The following is a 13,261-nucleotide window of genomic DNA, read 5'->3' as shown; positions in this document are numbered from 1 at the left end:
CCTAGCTATTCTTTGGAACTTTGCACTCAGAAGGATATATCTTTCATTTTCTCCTTTGCCTTTTGCTTCTCTTCTTCTCTTAGCTATTTGTAGTGCCTCCTCAGACAACCGTTTTTCCTTTTTTGTGTTTCTTTTCTTGGGGATAGTTTTGATCATTGACTCCTGTACAGTGCTATGAACCTCTGTCCATAGCTCTTCAGGCACTCTATCAGATCTAATCTGCTGAATTTACTTGTCACTTCCACTGTATAATCATAAGGAATTTGATTTAGGTCATACCTGAATGGCCTAGTGGTTTTCCCTACTTTCTTTAAGTCTGAATTTTGCACTAATGATTCATTATCTGAGCCACAGTCAGGTCCAGGTATTGTAATTGCTGACAGTATAGAGCTTCTCCATTTTGGGTGCAAAGAATATAATTAATCTGATTTAAGTGTTGACCCTCTGGTGATATCCATATGTAGAGTCATCTCTTGTGCTATTAGAAGAGGGTATTTGCTATGACCACTGCATTCTCTTAGCAAGTATAAGAGGTCAGGACAAATGTCTCCTCATCTCTTGGCTGGATATATATCATTATATCTTTGTCCCAACCCATAAAATTTATAGCACCAATCTGAATCCTTATATAAAACTGAATTTTGGATGATATAATGTGTCAGTGTAGTCTTATCAATTGTAAAAAATGCACCATTCTGGTAGGGAATGTTGATAATGGAAGAACGCATGACTTGGGAAAGGAGGTATATGGGAATCTCTGACTGTGACTCAACTTTGTTACGAATTTAAACTTACTCTAAATAAAGTCTATTTTTAAAAAGGGATATGCTTTGTAGGCAAGTTCAAAAACAGAAATACAATTACAGATGTGGAAAATAAACCTATGGTTACTGGAAGCTAAAGGGGAGGGGACAGATAAATTGAAAGATTGACACTGAAATATACACACTATTATATATAAAATAGATAACTAGTAAGAATCTACTATATAGCACAGGGAATCCTACTCAATACTCTGTAATGGCTCATATGTGAATAGAAGCTAAAAGAGTGGATATATGTATATGTATAACAGATTCACTTTGCTATATACCTGAAACTAATACTACATTGTAAATCAATCATATTCCAATAAAAATTTGAAAAGAAAAAGATACTGTTGAGTATGCTGTTTATTACTTGTGGGTCATGCAAGTATATTTTGTCCTATACTTTAGATTACACATCCCAGTATGACCTGGATTTCTAGATCCATAAAATTTCATTTACATGGCTGATCTTTGAATCTTTATGCAGTTTATCTCCCACACTCTGGAGCCTCAGTTTCTTGCTAAGCCCTCTGTGCCCTTTGCCATTTCCTGTTCGACTGTCTGTCAATGAGATATAAATACTAAACTGGACCAAAGTGATGATCTGGGGAAAAATCAGAAGGTCAAGTTACTTTTGAAAGTTAATATAGCTCTAGGATCAAAACATAATGTATACTGTTTTCCATATTTTGTGATGTAAACAGTTTCTCATTATCCTTCTGAATAGGTATGAAAAGTAATCTTAGCCAAATCAGTACCTGCATGTGTTGGAAGTTAAATTCATATGTCCTGTGAAAGATACCATCCTCTCACAACTTCTACAATTGAAACTACTTAGTAGCCTTTACTAGTATTAGGCTACTGTCACCCACAAATCTGTCCACAATTTTAGGGGTTAGACTGCCGAACTATATGGAGGTGGTAAGAACTACCACACCTGTCATCTTAAAAAATTTAGGGTGGTAGTAAATGATCTATTCCTTCAAAAATGTGTTGTTGTTTCATATTTAATATTATTTTCTGGGGAAGTGGAAAGTTTTAGAGGTTTCCAGTGGCCCTTCTCCACCATAACTGTAACCACATGGAAAATTTGGAAAAATCACATTCTCAGACCTTAGACTATAATACAAAGCAACAATAATTGCAACAACATAGTACAGGCAAAAAAAAAAAAAAAAAAAAGACACAAAGATCAATGGGTCAGAGTAAAGAGGCCAGAAATAAAGCCACATATTTATGGTTGATTAATCTATGATAAAGGAGGCAAGTCTATGTAATAGAGATAAGACAATCTTCAATAAATGATGCTGAGAAAACTGGACAGCTATATGTAAAAGAATGCAATTAGAACACTCTCTAACACCATATAAAAAATGAACTAAAATGGATTAAAGACCTAAATATAATACCTAAAACCATAAAACTTCTTGAAGAAAACATAAGCAGAACACTCTTTGACATATATTATAGCAGCATTTTTTTTTTTTTGGTTTGTCTCCTAAAGCACAAGAAATAAAGGTAAAAATGAACAAATGAGACCTAAATAAAACTTTAAAGTTTTTACACAGGAAAAGAAACCTTTGACAAGACAAAATATAGCCTGATGAATGGGAGAAAATATTTGCAAATAATGACCAATAAAGGGTTAATATCCAAAGATATAAATAGGCTATGCAACTCAACATCAAAAAAAAAAAAAAAAAACCAAAAAGCAGATTAAAAAGTCTGTAGAGACTTGAACAGACATTCTTCCAAAGAAGACATACAGATGGCCAACAGGAATATGAAAATATAATCAATATCTTTAATCAGCAGAGAAATGCAAATTAAAACTACAATGAGATATTACCTGATGCCTGTCAGAATGTCTATCATCAAAGATCACAATAAGAGATGTGGGCAAGTACGTGGAGAAAAGGGAATGCTTGTACCTTGCTGGTGGGAATGGAAATTAGTGCACCACTATATATGGAAGTTTCTCAAAAGACTCAAAATGATGATCTACCATGTTGTTGTTGCTGTTCAGTCACTAAGTCATGTCTGACTCTTTGTGACCCCATGGACTGCAGATTGCCAGGCTTCTGTGTCCTTCACTATATCCCAAACTTTGCTTAGACTCATGTCCATTGAGTCAATGATGCCATCCAACCATCTCATCCTCTGTCATCCCCTTCTCCTCCTGCCCTCAATCCTTCCCAACATTTGGGTCTTTTTCAATGAGTCAGTTATTCGCATTAGGTGGCCAAGGTATGAGAACTTCAGCTTTAGCATCAGTCCTTCCAATGAATATTCAGGACTGATTTCCTTTAGGATGGACTGGTTGGATCTCCTTGTAGTCCAAGGGACTCTCAAGAGTCTTCTCCAACACCACAGCTCAAAAGCATCAATTCTTCAGTGTTCAGTCTTCTTTATGAACCAACAATTCCAGTCTTCAGTTTTTTGTTTGTTTGTTTTCTTTTTTTTAATGGACAAAATAGCAAAGTGAGTCACCCTCTTTTTCTTTTTTTAAAGGAGAAATGCTGCAAAGGAAGGATGTGCAGCAGTTTTTCACTGTTTACAAAACACTGTTGAGAGTGGAAGTGGCAACCATCAGTAGTTGAGGAAATGTCTTGGACGTGAGAGAGCCACAGAAGTGTGGTTCCTGCCACTGGCTCAGAAAGGCCACACAGAGTTCCTGGGTGAGCGAGAGAGTTCCTCTAGCAGAGCACCAAAAAGGCTCAGTCTTCTATTTCTTCATATGTTGTCTCATCAAAGGACCTGTACAGGAGGAGTACTGACTGATGATGGGAACACTTCAGGTACGATAGGTCCCTGACTTCATCTGTCTCCTTTAAAGAGGTATCAAGCATTTTACTGGTATGAGCTGCAGACAGGCAAAACCTGGCTCTGGAGGAAATCCTACCACAACTACACCAATATTCCGCTTCAGCATCTCCTGAATTGTTGCTGTTCTGATCTTACATAGTATATCACTACAGCAGGCACGTTTCTTTAAGTCATTTCATACTTTCCTCTTCTGTCACTCAGTTCTGGCGTTTCTGCTTTACTCTTGTGGATCGTCAAGTTTCAGACTTTCTGTGTGACATCCTAGCAATGTATGACCACTGCCTTGCCAATGTGTTAAATCATGATCATAGGAGAATACGCCATATCAATACAATTGCTATCCAACTTATGTTCTTTACTTCTTGGTCCACTGCCTTCAGGACAGTTTTTTCTCTTCCCAGATGGCACTAGTGGTAAAGAACCTCCCTGCCAATGCAAGAGACATAAGAGATGTGGGTTTGATCCCTAGGCTAAGAAGACCCCCTGTAGAAGGAAATGGCAACCCACTCCAGTATTCTTGTCCGGAAAATCCCATGGACAGAGGAGCCTAGTGGGCTACAGTCCATGGGGTCACAAAGAGTCAGACAGGACTTAAGTGACTTCGCACAAGAACATTAGTCTGTTTACTTGGGGGGAAATAAGGGTAGATCCTTGGGATGTAGGGTGCACAGGTGGAAATACTGACTTTGAAAGCACCTAACTCATTTGAATCCTCTGCATGATCTCTAACCAGAGTCTCCTTTAAAACAGAACTACAATCATCAAACAAAGGAGTGTGACTTACCTCCACTACTAACAGGGTTTGGGGGAAAAATGAAACTTCAAGATTCTCAACCTCATCTAATCAATTATCTTTATTCCAAATCTCAGCGGAATATGCCTTTATTATTAGAACTCTGACCTTAGGCTAGGAGATCTACTGGGCTGAAAATTCAATTTTCTTTGATGCTTCACTAGTTTTATGATTAAGTTTTGAACCTAGTCTTCTATCTGTCTACTGTCTAGTGACAGGCAATTAAATACTTCTTAAATGCTGCCAAGTGTCACTCTGGTATTCAAATTTTGCCTTGGATTGATAATTAATCACCTGAACTTGTCATTATCTCTCTTTAGCTAAAACAAAATGGCTCAAAGTAAAGCCTTCTCAGTTCATAGTTCTTACATCTACTATTTCCCTTTTGCCACTAAGTTAAATATATAATTACATGGTTAGTGTGTCTTCTTTCACCAGCACAGTGCCCAGTTCAAGACTGGTGACAATTTTAACCGTTCAGATAGCAAAGACTTTGTTTTCCAGTTACCTCCAGCATTGGAGTCCTTAATGCTAGACAGCCTTTATAAACAAATTGACAGAATAATAGCCATTTCCTACTAGTATTTTCTTCTTAGCCCTCGTTTCATCTTAACTCGATAGGCAACTGTATATTTAGTACTCAATGCCAGTTCTGCTCATGCATCTTAAGTCATTCAGTTGTCTGTAGTTTACTCTAATAGGTTTCTTAGGTAACACTCATGGGAACAGTATTCTTTGAATTCTTACATATTAATAATAGCTTGTCTGTGTCCTTTATAATAGAAAGTCACTTTCCTTAGATATATAGACAGAGGTTCGTGACATTGTACTGGAGACAGGGATCAAGACCATCCCCATGGAAAATAAATGCAAAAAAAAAAAAAAAAGCAAAACCGCTGTCTCAGGAGGCCTTAAAAATAACTGTGAAAAGAAGAAAAGCAAAAAGCAAAGGAGAAAAGGAAAGATATAAGCATCTCAAAGCAGAGTTCCAAAGAAGAGCAAGAAGAGATAAGAAAGCTTTCCTCAGTGATCAACGCAAAGAAATAGAGGAAAACAACAGAATGGGAAAAACTAGAGAACTCGTCAAGAAAATTAGAGATACTAAGGGAACAATTCATGCAAAGATGGGCTCAAAAGGACAGAAATGGTATGGACCTAACAGAAACAGAAGATATAAAGAAGAGGAGGCAAGAATACACAGAAGAACTATACAAAGAAGATCTTCACGACCAAGATTATCACTATGGTGTGATCACTCACCCAGAGCCAGACATCCTGGAATGCGAAGTCAAGTGGGCCTCAGAAAGCATCACTGCAAACAAAGCTAGTGAAGGTGACAGAATTCCAGTTGAGCTATTTCAAATCTGGAAAGAGGATGCTGTGAAAGTGCTGCACTCACTATGCCAGCAAATTTGGAAAACTCAGCAGTGGCCACAGGACTGGAAAAGGTCAGCTTTCATTCCAATCCAAAATAAAGGCAATGCCAAAGAATGTTCAAACTACTGCACAATCGCACTCATCTCACACGCTAGTAAAATAATGCTCAAAATTCTCCATGCCAGGCTTCAGCAATACATGAACTGTGAACTCCCAGATGCTCAAGCTGGTTTTAGACAAGGCACAGGAACCAGAAATCAAATTGCCAACATCCACTGGATCATAGAAAAAGCAAGAGAGTTCCAGAAAACATCTATTTCTGCTTTATTGACTATGCCAAAGCCTTTGACTGTGTGGATCACAATAATCTGTGGAAAATGCTGAAAGAGATGGGAATACCAGACCACCAGACCTACCTCTTGAGAAACCTGTATGCAGGCCAGGAAGCAACAGTTAGAACTGGACATGGAACAACAGACTGGTTCCAAATAGGAAAAGGAGTATGTCAAGGCAGTATATTGTCACCCTGCTTATTTAACTTATATGCAGAATACATCATGAGAAACGCTGGAATGGAAGACACGCAACCTGGAATCAAGACTGCTGGGAGAAATATCAATCACCTCAGATATGCAGATGACACCACCCTTATGGCAGAAAGTGAAGAGGAATTAAAAAGCCCCTTGATGAAAGTGAAAGAGGAGAGTGAAAAAGTTGGCTTAAAACTCAACATTCAGAAAGCAAGGATCATGGCATCTGGTCCCATCACTTCATGGGGAATAGATGGGGAAATAGTGGAAACAGTGTCAGACTTTATTTTGGGGGGCTCCAAAATCACTGCAGATGGTGACTGCAGCCATGAAATTAAAAGACGCTTACTCCTTGCAAGAAAAGTTGTGATCAAATTAGATTACATAATGAAAAGCAGAGACATTACTTTGCCGACTAAGGTCCAATTAGTCAAGGCTATGGTTTTTCCAGTGGTCATGTATGGATGTCAGAGTTGGACTGTGAAGAAGTCTGAGAGCCGAAGAATTAATGCTTTTGAACTGTGGTGTTGGAGAAGACTCTTGAGAGTCCTTTTGGACTGCAAGGAGATCCAACCAGTCCATTCTGAAGGAGATCAGCCCTGGGATTTCTTTGGAAGAAATGATGCTGAAGCTGAAACTCCAGTACTTTGGCCACTTCATGTGAAGCGTTGACTCATTGGAAAAGACTCTGATGCTGGGAGGGATTGGGGACAGGAGGAGAAGAGGACAACCAAGGATGAGATGGCTGGATGCCATCACTGACTCGATGACTGTGAGTCTGAGTGAACTCCGGGAGTTGGTGATGGACAGGGAGGCCTGGCGTACTGCAATTCATGGGGTCAACTGAACGACTGAACTGAACTGAACTTTCCTAGAAGTAAAATCATTCAGTTCAGTTCAGTTGCTCAGTCGTGTCCGACTCTTTGTGACCCCATGAATCGCAGCACGCCAGGCCTCCCTGTCCATCACCAACTCCCGGAGTTCACTCAGACTCATGTCCATCAAGTCAGTGATGCCATCCAGCCATCTCATCCTCTGTCGTCCCCTTCTCCTCCTGCCCCCAATCCCTCCCAGCAACAGAGTCTTTTCCAATGAGTTGACCCTTTGCATGAGGTGGCCAAAGTACTGGAGTTTCAGCTTCAGCATCATTCCTTCCAAAGAAATCCAGGGCTGATCTCCTTCAGAATGGACTAGTTGGATCTTCTTGCAGTCCAAGGGACTCCCAAGAGTCTTCTCCAACACCACAATTAAAAAGCATCAATTCTTTGGCGCTCAGCTTTCTTCACAGTCCAATTCTCACCTCCATACATGACTACTGGAAAAACGATAGACTTGGCTAGATGGACCTTAGTCAGCAAAGTAATGTTTCTGCTTTTCAATATGCTATCTAGGTTGGTCATAACTTTTCTTGCAAGGAGTAAGCGTCTTTTAATTTCATAGCTGCAGTCACCATCTGCAGTGATTTTGGAGCCCCAAAAATCATTAGCTTACAATTATTTCCTTGAATATATTAAAATTTTTCCCCATTTTCTTGTTGCTTAAGTATATAGCTCTTGAAATCCTTGTGAATATTTATGCTTACTTATATAAAACAAATACTAAATTTTCTTGATGGAAAATTGATTTTTATTATAATTATTAAGAATCTAGTTATTTATTTGAATATGTAATGTGGTATCAATAACTCTGGAGCAAACAAGTTTGGGTTTATGATATGCTCTCTCAATTTTTAGTTTCAAATATATTTTAAATTGTTATTTAGGGAAATTTATTTTATTACTTTGCTTTAATCTTTAGCTCCAAAACTCTTATCTTTTAATTTAGACTTTCTCTTCCAATTTTTCATGTTTTCCTTTCTTCCTAATACTTTTATTTTTCTTGAAGCTTTTATTTTATTTAAAAAAGTTACTCCTTTACAACTTCTATGTCTTTTGAGGTATCAGTGTTTTTTCGCTTTTGTGTTCTTTCTAGTTTCATCACTATTTTCTAAATAATAATAATTTTTGTTTCTCATTTTTCCTGAGTACTGACACCTCTTTTCAAATTTTTCAAATTTTTCTTTTATGTTATATTTTTTCATGTTTTTATTTTTATCATTTTAAAATGTAATTTAGCTTAGCTTAAGGGCATATCTTTATGGCATACTTTCTTTGTAAGATTGCTATTTGTATTTTTTTCTTGTAGTAATTTTATACTATATATTTTCACACAAATATTAGACTTCACAAGCTTTTAGGATGAAAGCATATTTAAAGAAAGCTTTGATCAGTTCACAGACTCCACCTCTGTTGATTTCTATAATGAACAAATGTATGGCAGCTTATTTTCTGAGATATTCTGACTGTAGGCTGCTTCCTCACTTTGGTTTAAATCTTTTTTTTTTTTTTCTTTTTTGCTTTTACTTTTCCTTTCATCCTCAGTTTTGATTCTATTCTCAGAAGCTTTCTTTCACTCTTAGGCTCTGTCCAAATAGAGTGCTAGTGGGTCAGTTTTCAAGTTTACAGGGGTTGCACTGCTCCAGCAGTTAAACATCCCATTCGTAGAACAATTTTAAGCATCTCTTCGTTTCTTATGAGAGACATTGGTAAATGGGTTAATGGAATAAATTGTGGATATATTACAAATTTTAAAATGTATTTACATATAACAATAAATTTATTTCCAGATATTTTGTACCAGTCTAGATAAGTCTGTCAGTGTGGAATAGCAATTTCCGTGTCACCACACCCTTGCATGGACTGAATATTGTTCTTTTCCTGTCTTGACAATTTAATTAAAGGTCATTTTTCAGTGTCTTAATCTGCATCTCAAATTAAATCTCACTCTATTAAAACACAAACAAACGTGCTTATATCCTAAGTTAAATGATGAGCATGAGTGGTTTGTGTTTAATAATTAAAAAGTAGTATGCTTGGTTTGAAAACTTGAGAGGAATTTTATTATAGGAATCCTTAGACATTAGATGGGAGAAGGCAATGGCACCCCACTCCAGTACTCTTGCCTGGAAAATCCCATGGACGGAGGAGCCTGGTAGGCTGCAGTCCATAGGGTCACTAAGAGTCGGACAGGACTGAGCGACTTCACTTTCAATTTTCACTCTCCTGCATTGGAGAAGGAAATGACAAGCCACTCCAGTGTTCTTGCCTGGAGAATCCCAGGGATGGGGGAGCCTGGTGGGCTGCCGTGTGTGGGGTCAGACAGAGTCGGACACGACTGAAGCGACTTAACAGCAGTAGCAGCATATGTTAGATGAAACGTCAAAACCCAGGTTGGCTGTGACTGGTTTTCTCTCTTTATTCAAATAGGAAAAAGGAATTCTTTCAGGCTATGGTCTTTGGACTCTGTTTTTTTGGTCTCCTACTGGTCCCTTCTCTTCCTAATGATGCTCCTTAATTCTTCCATATAGTTTCAATAGAAACTTCATCTTTTATGCCACATAATCATTTTTTTTGTATTAACCTCTGTTCCTCTATCATTTCACTTCACCCCCAGTATACAAATGTGCATGTGCGCGCACACACACACACACACACACTCACAGATATCTTTTCTCATAGGAAATTTGTTTTAAATTTGTACTCTGAACCCCACAATTCTAGCACAGAAGCTGAAGTCTCATGTTACAGGTTAGAAGAAAGAAAATACAATGATTTTTCTGAAATAATAAAAACAGGAGTTTTGAATATAGTGCCTGTGCTACTTGCTACTAGCAAACAAACAGGAAGAAAATTAGAAATTTCCTTTTAAGTTTTCTAATTAGAAGTTAGAAGGAAATTAGAACATACTCAGAAAATTATTTTCCTGACATTGTGCTAGTCATTTTTCATGCTATGCTGTTATCTGTCTTTATCAATAATTCAGTGAAATAGAAATCATTATCCCCAATTTGTGCTTACTCGCTCAGTCATGTCTGACTCTGTGATGCCATGGACTGTAGCTTGTCAAGCTCCTCTGTCCATGAGATTTCCCAGGCAAGAATACCGGAGTGAGTCACCATTTCCTTTTTCAGGGAATCCTCTGGACACAGAGATCCAATTCATGTCTCCTACATTGGCAGGTGGATTCTTTTACCGCTGAACCACCTAGGAAGCCCATTACCAGTTTACCAGAAAGGAAACAGACGTGGAAGCATGTGAAACTACCAAGGAAGCAAGTATCAAATCACTCTTACACATTTTGAATTATAATCTTAGACCTGTTTGAGTCTTCACAGTCTATGACTTTTTCTCATACTATCAAACTACAGAGAACATTTTTCTATGAGATCTTTATTAATGATGTTATTTGGGTCATGGTAAGACAGTGTCTCTGTTTTAGCTTACTGTGTTTTGTATTGGATTATCTAAAAATTTAGTTCAGATTTTTCCATAACATCTTACAAAAAACCTGAATGACGCTCTTTGGCCAATCCAATAGTAGGAAACAAACTCAATCTCTATTTCCTCCCATGGGCATACTTCTCTAATCATCTTGTATGAAAAAGGAGTTTTCAAATACTGCTCATGGAGATAATTGAGACAGTCCTCAAGTAAGAAGATTTATAAACCTAAGTCTTATGTTTCACACTTAAAATTTACAAGGATTTAGGGTCTGTGAACTTCAAATATTATTAAAATTACTTGCCTTATTAAAATGCATGTTAAACTACATATTAAAAAGTAGAATGATTCATAAGTATAATAATAACTTGATATTTTAAAAATCTGATATAAACAGATCATATCTTGCTTTAATTTAAATCTGTTCTGTTCTCAAATCCATGAGTATTGCTTGTGAAGAGCAAGGAGGAGTAATTGAGTAGGTGTGTGTTGGGATGGGCTTTGTGCTTCTTTTGCAAACTTGGTTTCTCTTCCAGAAGTCTGGTTAACTTTTATGTTCTGTCTACTTCTAAACTAGGCCTAGAGAGTTTAACATGACATTTTGATGACATTGCTCATTCTGCATTAGAGTTTTATTTAAAATAAAACCGGCAGTAATTCTGTTTTCATCTAATCATAAAATTCTCTGATCAGAAGATTTGGAGTGTGAATTAGCTAGTACTAACTGAAGAACAGAAAAGAATATCAAAGCAAGATCTTTTTTGCCACCTCCTAGAATAATGAAAAACAAACAAACAAACAAATGGAACCTAATTAAACTTTAAAGCTTTTGTGCAAGAAAGGAAACCATAAACAAAACAAAAAGACAACCCAGAGAATGAGAGAAAGTATTTGCAAAGGAAGCAACCAAAAAGATTGCTCCAAAATATACAAATACCTCATGCAGCTCAATAACAACAATAACAAATAAAACCTAGATGAAAAATAGGCAGAGATCTAAATAGGCATTTCACCAAAGAAGACATACAGATGGCCAACAGCCACATGAAAGATGCTCATGAATAAATAAATGAAAATCAAAACTACAATGAGGTTTACCTCACATCAGTCAGAATAACCATTGTCAAGAAAATCTATAAAAAAATAAATGCTGGAGAGAGTATGGAGAATAAGGAACACTTTTAAATTGTTAGTGGAAATGTAAATTGGCACAGCCACTTTGGAGAACAGTATGGAAGCTCCCGAAAAAATTAAAGATATAGCTACCATATGATCCAACAATCCCATTCCTGGGTATATACCTTCAGAAAATTGCAATTTATATGGATGGCTAACAAACATGTGAAAAGATGCTCAACATCACTCATTATTAGAGAAATGCAAATCAAAACCACAATGAGGTACCACTTCACACCAGTCAGAATGGCTGAGATCCAAATATCTGCAAGCAATAAATGCTGGAGAGGGTGTGGAGAAAAGGGAACCCTCCTACACTGTTGGTGGGAATGCAAACTAGTACAACCACTATGGAGAACAGTGTGGAGATTCCTTAAAAAACTACAAATAAAACTGCCATATGACCCAGCAATCCCACTGCTGGGCATACACACCGGAGAAAGCAGAATTGAAAGAGACACATGTACCCCAAAGTTCATCGCAGCACTATTTATAATAGCCAGGACATGGAAACAACCTAGATGTCCATCAACAGATGAATGGATAAGAAAGCTGTGGTACATATACACAATGGAGTATTACTCAGCCATTAAAAAGAATACATTTGAATCAGTTCTGATGAGATGGATGAAACTGGAGCCGATTATGCAGAGTGAAGTAAGCCAGAAAGAAAAACACCAATACAGTATACTAACACATATATATGGAATTTAGAAAGATGGCAATGATGATCCTGTATGTAGGATAACAAAAAAGACACAGATGTGTATAGCGGACTTTTGGACTTAGAGGGAGACGGAGAAGGTGGGATGATTTGGGAGAATGGCATTGAAACATGTATACTATCATGTAAGAATCGAATCACCAGTCTATGTCTGATGCAGGATACAGGATGCTTGGGGCTGGTGCACGGGGATGACCCAGAGGGATGTTGTGGGGAGGGAGGCGGGAGGGGGGTTCATGTTTGGGATCACATGTACACCCGTGGTGTATTCATGTCAATGTATGGCAAAACCAATACAGTATTGTAAAGTAAAATAAAGTAAAAATAAAAAGCTTTGTAGACCTCAATGTTCATTGCAGCACTGCTTACAATAGCAAGGACATGGAAGCAATCTAAATGTCCATTGACAGAGGAATAGATAAAGAAGATGTGGTGTATACACACACACAAACACACACACACACACACACTGAAATATTACTTAGCCATAAATAATTCCATTTGCAGTACATGAATGAACCTAGAGATCGTCATACTGAGTGAAACTGTCAGACAGACAAAGACAAATATCATATGATATTGCTTAGGTGTGGAACCTAAGAAATTGGTACAAATTAACTTATTTAAAAAATAGAAATAGTGTCACAGGTGCAGAAAATAACCTTATGGTTACCAAGGGTGAAAGAGGGGAGAAGGATAAATTGGGA

The sequence above is a fragment of the Ovis aries genome, chromosome 8 (genome assembly GCF_016772045.2).
Source record: "Ovis aries strain OAR_USU_Benz2616 breed Rambouillet chromosome 8, ARS-UI_Ramb_v3.0, whole genome shotgun sequence".
Lineage (NCBI taxonomy): Eukaryota > Metazoa > Chordata > Mammalia > Artiodactyla > Bovidae > Ovis > Ovis aries.
This window is presented reverse-complemented; position numbering follows the sequence as displayed.